This window comes from Bactrocera latifrons, unplaced genomic scaffold (assembly GCF_001853355.1).
Source record: "Bactrocera latifrons isolate USDA-ARS-PBARC rearing strain unplaced genomic scaffold, ASM185335v1 scaffold_431, whole genome shotgun sequence".
In the NCBI taxonomy this organism is placed as follows: Eukaryota; Metazoa; Arthropoda; class Insecta; order Diptera; family Tephritidae; genus Bactrocera; species Bactrocera latifrons.
Window position 1 is genome coordinate 152405 of NW_017537081.1, and position 9094 is coordinate 161498.

Below are 9094 nucleotides of genomic sequence, written 5' to 3' on the forward strand. Positions count from 1 at the left end.
TATGTATTAATTTTTGTGTATTATATTGGACTGCGCAGTAAGTACACACTTACTTAACAATTGATATTTGCTGCTTCTGATGATATTGCTGCAACTGCAATTCATTCTGATTTCTAATGCTATAAAAACAAATTAAGTAATTATTTAAAAAAAATCGCATAAAATTCACTTACTTACCTTTTTGTMCGAGCCTCCTTTACGATGGTACGATCACGAATGACATGCGTTTTTCAATCTTTTTTTTGTTACCCTTTTTGGGATTTTTTTTTTGTGGCACAATTGACAATTATGTTTTCTCCTTCGCATTCATTCAAATAATTCAAGAAATGAAAGAAACTTTTTTTAATCGAATTTGGGTAAACAAAAAATAACCCGAAAATGTGCGTTGGTGTTAGCGCATCGAGAAAAAATTTGTAGTTGTACTGAAATATTTGACACAAGAGCGTAGCCGTGGTTGGCGGGGAGTATTACCATCTTTATGATTTCTATTAGTTAGATTATAATTATTATTATATAACTATTAGTTAATGAGATATAGCATTTTTGTGAACCAACTTGTGTTAGTTTACAAAAAAATTGATCATAAACTAATTCTTTAATCGTAATAAATCCGAATTTTTGCGTCGGTGAGTGACAATAGAAACATGGCTCCATCATTTCACACTGGAGTCCAATCGACAGTCATTTTAGTAGAATGCACATGAGGAATCCGTTCTCAAGAGTGGAAAGACGAAAAAGTCGGCTGGCACTCATCGACTGATTTCTGAGCCAGTTATAATCCATTGCACTGCGTATTTCATTGCAGTTCTATTCTACTATTCCACATATTTTGCAATTGTATTATTTTTGAGAATGGATCAGATTGAAATTGTAAGCATATACTTTATGGTTTCCGTTTAAATATTCCTCGTTAGAGAGCTCGATTTCAAAGTGTTATAGGGGAACCGCGGCCTCCGACGCGCTATTTATAGGCACGCTCCTRCCACCTCGGCCGCCCTGTACCGCTACAAACGCTACGTCCCGCAATTTTTAAAATAAATGTAATATCTTCGAAAACATTCATTTAAATCAGATGCAGTAAAGGGCCATACAAAATAAACAATGTATTTAAGGCATTTAATTGAWTAAGTATTAATGCTGTACTGATTAAAATCGCTTCGAAAATTAGCCATCATTTGTCGTAAAAAGTAAATAACAAAAAAATTTTATTGTGGGATATCTATAAGAGAGAGAAATACCATCGTTGAGTTTCTGTAGACCTTTTCAATGTGTACAATACTTAAAACATTGTTTTCATAAATTTCGTAGGGTTCAGTCTGCGTTTGCAATGTAAGCGGGAAAAATTTAACTATTTACGRCACATTAGAAACCTCAAAAATAACAATGTTTCTCCACTACTTATTAATGTTTTTCCTAAACTTTCCTCTTCAATAACTCTATCTATTAAAAAAACCGCCTTAAAATCGGTGACGTAGTTTAAAGATGTAAGCATATAAAGGGACACAGCGACAGAAAAATCGCCTTTGTTTTATATTGATTCAAAAATTAWTTCATAAAAATGAAGTATAGAAAGCCAAGGTCACTTCATTGAAACCAGCGCAAAGTATGTAGATTTCAAAGAGAAAAACTATCGGTAGTGTCGATATTATTTTTTAAACTATCGAAACTATGAAGTTCATCTGTACAGAAATTTGTATCTGCATATCCTTCGAAATATCGGAAAGAAACCCTCGGCCGATAGTTGCTTTACATTCGCATAAAAGATGTTATATACAAGCAGTATAGTCTCCTCTTCTTCTAGCTTGAATCTTGTACAATAGTTATTTTATGGTATTTTTATTTTTTGCTCGTAGATTTTTGTCGTTATCACCCGGAATACACTGGCAGCCAACGTTTAATAAAATTAATTAATTATTTATTAAATATTTGATTGTGCAGGAGACACGTATTCCTTACAGTGACTTGCAGTGAATAAGTTAAAATCAAGTTTGAGCTATTTGCGAAAAATTGAGTATGAAAATGTGATTACTGCTCACTTACAATTGTAAGAGAGAGATAGAGTTTTGGCTTGTAACCTTCTTAGCTTGTATTGGTTATGACTTCACAATACTTATGAATCTTTGCTTAGGTTTCTCTGACAATTATGGATCCGAAACACTTGTCAGTATACGAAGAAGGTCAATTGTGCGCAAGCCACTTGAGCCATTTGAGCCGTAACGCTATGAACCAAAGTCAAGACAATCCATTACGAATGTATTAACAGTTACTATTATAAAACGAAGATTTTGTGACAAATTCCAATAATGACTATATACATACATACAAGTATAATGAAAAAAAGCAGATTTTAATCACATATACTCTTACGTATGTTATCACGTATAATATTACGTTTACGTTTTACGTTTATTTTAAAATATTCCCATCCTTTTAATGATATTAAAATAAAAAGTAACAAGTAAGAAAGGATGCAACCGAAMTTTTTATACTCTTGCAACTTTCAGGAGTCAAAGTTAAGAAAAATACCTTMAGATATAAAACGTCCTGAGGATCGAAATCCAAGCGATTTTATATACATACAWACATATATGTRCATACTATGCCTACATACMTWTATAACTCATATGCTGACAGACTCATAAGGTATGTTAAAAATTTAATCTATTTTTTCCTAATACCAGAGACTGTTAACGTGTCGCATACTAAAAAACTAATCATATACATATAGTAAAGTCAGTCGGATGTTCGAAAATTAGTTATATGGGGGGTAAGTCATGTTTTCGCTAAAATTTTTTTTTTTTTTTGGCACACTATTATGAGCAAACATATTAGCTCTTTTTCATTGAGATAACTCACATATTGACCGATATATGCGGTACAAAGTCACTTGGAAGTTTGAAAACCTTTATATTAGTATATCGGGACTAAGGGAAGTATTTGTCCGATTCAATCCATTTTTGACATACAGACATCCCATTGTCAGAGAAAGATTATCCCTGATTTTCAATTATATATCTCACACATTGACTAATATTTTCGATCAAAAGTCAACTGTAGGTACCGGGGACTAAATATTCGGTACCTAGGGATGTGAACAGTTTTTATTTATGTTAAACAATTTTCGGTCATAAGGTGGCATACACTAAGTAAATTATTCGTGCAACGTTTAATTTATTATTTTATATATTTATATTAATTGCTTCTTGATTTGCGTAMTGGAAACTGAACGAATGAAATGGATTTAAAATTATGCTGCATGAGAAGTAAGCGCGGTTATTGTTCGATTTCGCTCATTTTCACAACGTGATATAAGAGTATGAAAAAAATACCAACTACCAAATTTTATCGAAATCGATCTGCCGGGTCYTTAGATTTGGGATTTCATCAAAACGTGAGCGGTGCCACGCCCGTTGTCCAATTTTCACACCGGCTCCCATAAAGCTTTCTCATACCATCCCGGAGGCAAATTTTTACGTCTCTGACGCATTAGTAGTTTTGAACAGTACCGTTAATGAGGAGTGCACGAGATTTTCATCCGATTTCGTCCTCTTTCACACTATAAGTAGGAGTTCTTGYACTATTTGTGCTAGATATTGTAGCTTAAGCGGTTAGGAGATATGCACATTAAACTAATTAGAGGGTGGGGCCACGCGTGCTTTTTCAAAATTTTTTTTGCCCTTTCCAACTGCGATCCCCTGTGTCAAATATGACTTTTATATCTTAATAGATATATATACTTTATAAGTTTTCGGTTAATGGCGATTTGTGGGMGTGGCAGCGGGCCGATCACGCCCATCTAGGAACTTTAACTTTTTTTGTACTAAGAAACCTGATTACCAAGTTTCATCAACATATCTAAATTTTTACTTAAGTTATAGCTTGTACGGACGGACGGACGGGCAGACAGACAGTCAACCGGATTTCAACTTTTCTCGTCACCCTGATCATTTATATATATAATATATAACCCTATATCTGTATTGATTAGTTTTAGGTGATACGCATAACCGTTAGGTGAACAAAGCATAACATAATACTATGTAGCAACTGGTTGCAAGTGTATAAAAATCACGTTAGTTCAGTGTTATGAAATTAAATGGATTAAAAACGAAAAACAAAATAACACACATCAGGCCGATTCGGTAAAAAAATAAAAAAAAKAATACATAAATCTACTCCTAGGTAAGATTCAACTCCAAAAATATAAATAAATATATCAATGCTCCATTTATTATTCGACACTGTACACACTGATATGTTTTGTGCACAAAAAAGAAGTTTATATGCACGAAATTTATTATTATATTCATGAATAAAACCACTCATCTACATATACAATGCAACGAATAGCTCAAACAATTGTATAGAGAGAACCAAGCCAAGCCAAATGGAAGCGATAAGGGATTGTGAAACATATTCACACTCCATATTACACAAGCAAGCCATGCGATTGAAAGAAAATAATATTTTTTAGTGAAGACAAGTTTGAGTGAACAATGGGTGTGATTCATGAATTTGAGAGTATAATCATAAGCCAAATTATTCACTGCAGATCTCTGGTTCCTTACATTGAATTGTGCATTGACTTTTAGTTTTAACTTTATTATTTAAGTGCCGAGTCATCTGTTTTTCATTTTGTTATATGTACTCTTGCAACCAGCTTCAATAGTTCTGCGAAAACATTCTATCGTAGTCCGGAGTTCAGCATTCTGAAGCTTCTTACACTGCGTTSAACTGCATCCAGGTGACCATATTTGTTAGGCGTAGTTGCGGACCGACCGGCCGATTGACTGTTAAGTTGCCAACAACGTTTCTTTGTTCTTTCGCCGGCTTACTGTTTTATTTAATATTCTTAAAAGTTTTTTTATGTTGTGTAACTTCCCCAATTGTAATATTAAAGGGGAGTCAGATCGCTATATTACACGCGGACTTTATTGGCTTACCTATCTTATACAATGCAGGACTGACGGGTAGAATCTTAGATTATATTAAATTGTAAATCGATTAAAATTGATGCAATTAAAGTTTACAAGCAGACGGATAATAGCTTTAATGAAATCAATCGGGATCTTGTAATCCTCACCAAAAAAATTAAGCACTATTAACAATTGTTCAAGTCTTTTAGGTGTCTAAATGACTCCTACAATCTCTCCCCTATGCGTAAACGTCATTCTGATGAAGTAATACATAGTTCGCCTGTACAGAAAATTACTTCCCCTACAATTGACACAACGCTGGTAGTGTTAGTATTATCACCAAAAAAATYTATATTTATCTATATATTTACCAAAGATACCTCGATTCTGCGCATAAAATCTTATGTTTTTTCGCATTTGAAAATTGATKACATTCATATTCGTAAGTTCAACTTCAATTACGACAGATCATCGTTTAAAATACACGTTTCATCGAAAACCTTTAAGGATGTTTTACACCGCTCTTTCTGGCCACCCGGGGCTTTTGAATGTGAATTTGTGCCGAAACTTAGAAACTCGAAGTATCATCGGAAATAAAGAACTGAGTCCTAARAATCCGCTTTTATGTAAATACCAAGTATTAGTATGACCGACTGCACAGAATCGGGGGAGGGGTTTTATTTGCCATACATTCTTCTATTCCTTGTGAAGATATCATCGTTGCTGGTACAGACCTATTTAAATTTAAATGTATTAGACATTTTGTTAATAGTTGCTTTATTTATTTATCCCTGTCTTATATACCTCCCCAATCGCGCTAAACCCTTTCTTATATACCTCCGCAATCGGGCTAATCCCTATATATGCAACATGCTTCTTGTTGCATCCGAACTAATTTAATTTAATTCGGAATATATTTGGTAAATGCTTAGATTTAGTATACGTTGATGCCTTTTCAAAGGAATTCGTTATTCAGAGTAATCCTCTTGATAAACCTGAGGACTCATATCATTCTGCTTTAGAAAAAACTGCTGATAGCATAGACAATGTACTGGATAGTAATCATCTGTAAACGGTTTAAGGYATCGTCTAACACTCCGAAAAATCACAGATTTTCGCCATTTTTTTAAATGTCGATATTAACTAATCCGTCGGTTTTTTATAAATAAATACATTCAAGGCGAATATAAAAATATGTTTTATGTTTATTTATTGAGTGTATAATAGTTAAATAAATTGTTAAAAGTCATGTACGATGTCCACGATTGTTGCCGTAATTTTGATCTAAAACACAATTTTCAAAAAAATTATTAACCTGTTCTAAAGTCGCTATCACGTTATGAAAGCTTTCTTTTTTTGAAATTTTACAAAATRGCGGCGGTTTGAAAAAAAACTATCAAATTTGCCCTTTGAAAATAAGAAGATTTCACAAAAAATAAGTTTTCATGGATACTGACGTTAAAAACATTCTCTACAAATTGGAACTAGATATCTGCAAAACTCTTCCTTTGAGAGTGGAAATCGTTTTTAAAAACACCATTCTGAGAAAAATGCGTTTAAAGATTGGAGTCGCAACGTAAAAAAAAATCGATTTTGCTTAATAGCACCTCCAGTGCGACATTTGAAAAATATTTTGTGGGGGCCACACCCATTATCCTCACTCGTTTGGTTGGCGGCTTAGCCTCTCGAGCTGGCGTATGCCTCTTAGCTGAATCTTCTGGTGGTTCAAGCTAAAAATTGAATAAAACCGCTTTCGCGTAGCCATTTCTGCAGCTCCTTTTTAAGATWTTCATTGTTTGGTGGTTGCTGTTTTACACTTCCTGAAATGCTTATGTTAGAGTGGGAAAATGGGCGGAATAGAACTACAACAACGCCTACTTCCGATGTAAGACAATTTTAAATCCCATTTTATTTAATATTTTATGACCAAAAACTGTCAAAATTGGACTAAAACTGTCAAGATACCGTATTTGTGAATCCCATATATTATATTGAACATTTTATCGAAAATACCACCCTGTGAAATATGTAAAGAATTGGTTGAATTGGATGAAGGTTTCTCTCAGGCGCTAAATACCTAATTTAAAGATTTTCGAACATCCCGTTTAACTTATACCGCATATAGTGGCCAATATGTGAGTTACATCAATGCAAATGAGGGAGCATGTTTTAATAGTAACAAAGTACATCTGTGCGTGAAATATATAAAATCAGGAGAAAACCTACTCTAATCCCAAATAAAACTAATATCTCGATTTTCGAACATCCTACTGATTTTACTGTATATATATGAGGTATCTTAATGAAACTCACAAAGCATTTGATTAGTAAATGCCATGTTAATAGTATGTAGTATTCCCGATAATAAATATAATTGGATCAAAACTATCCCTATCTCTCATACATATAATTAAATATTTTCAAACTTCCGGTTACCCTTATATCATATATCAGTCGATATCTAAGTTATTTGAAGCAAATTTAACTGAAATATGAGAAATTGGTCCATGAAGTACCCAAACTACTATTTCGCTATTTATAAAAATTTTGTTCTCAAGTATACCTGAGCAATGTCAAAACATTATATAGCCTATATAATGCTTACCGCCCAAAATGTGTGATATTTTAAGGCAATTACTTTTTGAAAAGCTATGTTTTTCACCGCGAAATAATATTGAAGTTGGTCTAAACATCATGTTCACAATATTCCCATCCTCTTCAGTTGAGGTCGAAGCATTTTATACTCTAGAAATTTCCCAAAACAAAAGACGCGAGCATATTTTCGGGTATTGTCCAAACTTTATATTAAACAAGTAAGGAGATGCAAAGTTCGAATGTAAACGAACATTTTATACTCTCTCTTGTGTGTTGTAAAAACTTTTACTTAAAAAACTGTTACGAAAAAATTCAATTCTCAATGAAATCGTGAATGGATGTCAATCAAATTTGGCATTTTATTAATATTTTACTATATAGGTCATAGACTCAATTAGTTTTATTATATTAAAATCATCATTCAATGAGATATACATACATATTTGATATAAACACAATCGAAGAGGCCAAATTTAATAGCTCTCCTAAACGGAAGTGGTTATACATATGTACATAAGTTATAAGCAATCGAATATGGAAGGTCTGTACTAGTGCGCTATATCACATGCCGCTTAAACAGGACACGGATAACTTTTATATTTGGCGGAAATTTCCGAGAATTCTTCCTGTCATTAACAGAGTTATGCGAGCAGATATCATCAAAGCATGCTTAATAACGTCGCCCTTATGGACTTCGATTGAAAATATATATTTAAAGACGAATATCTTCATGGAATCACTGATGGTGATTTTCCACAGCAACTGCTTAAACTTGAGGAAGAAGTTTTTCCCACTCCAAATTTAAGGAGTAATTGTAATATTCTTCTCGATGAGTCTCTGGGCCAAATAGTCCATAGTTTAGAAATTTTTATAGATGCAGTCTACCCTGGCATCGAGAATTTTCACGAAAAGGAATTTCACTGGTTGTATTCTATTTCAATGATTGTGTCAACAACATTTAAATCGTTTATTCAAAAAGTTCCCGGAAAACAAAAAATACAAATCGATAGACGTCGCAACTAATATCGGAAACGCAGTCCATTATTCCCAGGAATTTTAAATTCATTAAACCCTTCTGGACTGCCACCACATGAATTGACTTTAAAAAATGGAATTCCAATATAATGCCAATGTAAATATCGTTTACCGGGAAGCTGTGACYTAATAAATAATTTTMAGGAGCAGAGAAAGTAAAAAATATAATAAAGGCCTTTTTACAAAAATGTAAAAATAATATAAATTCAAAAAAATATAATTTAATGTTCGCGTTTCCTTCATTTAACTAATGTTTAATGACTACACGCAAAAACGAGAAAATATGTGTGGAAGAATGTGTAGAAAATTACAACTTTTGAAATKAWTGTTTAATACCCGTATGAAGGCGGGGCGAGCTGCTAGTGCTGTATAAGAACTCAATATTCGCCATTCTACGAAATTTTTAATGGGCTAAAATCATAATAGTTTGTCAAAAAAGTCTTGCGGTATTTTTTATTTTTATTTTTTTTTTATTTTATAACGGTTTGATGACTCATGCCCAGCTCTTGACCGATGCTACGGCTGCTACTATGCCAGTCTCTTTCGTC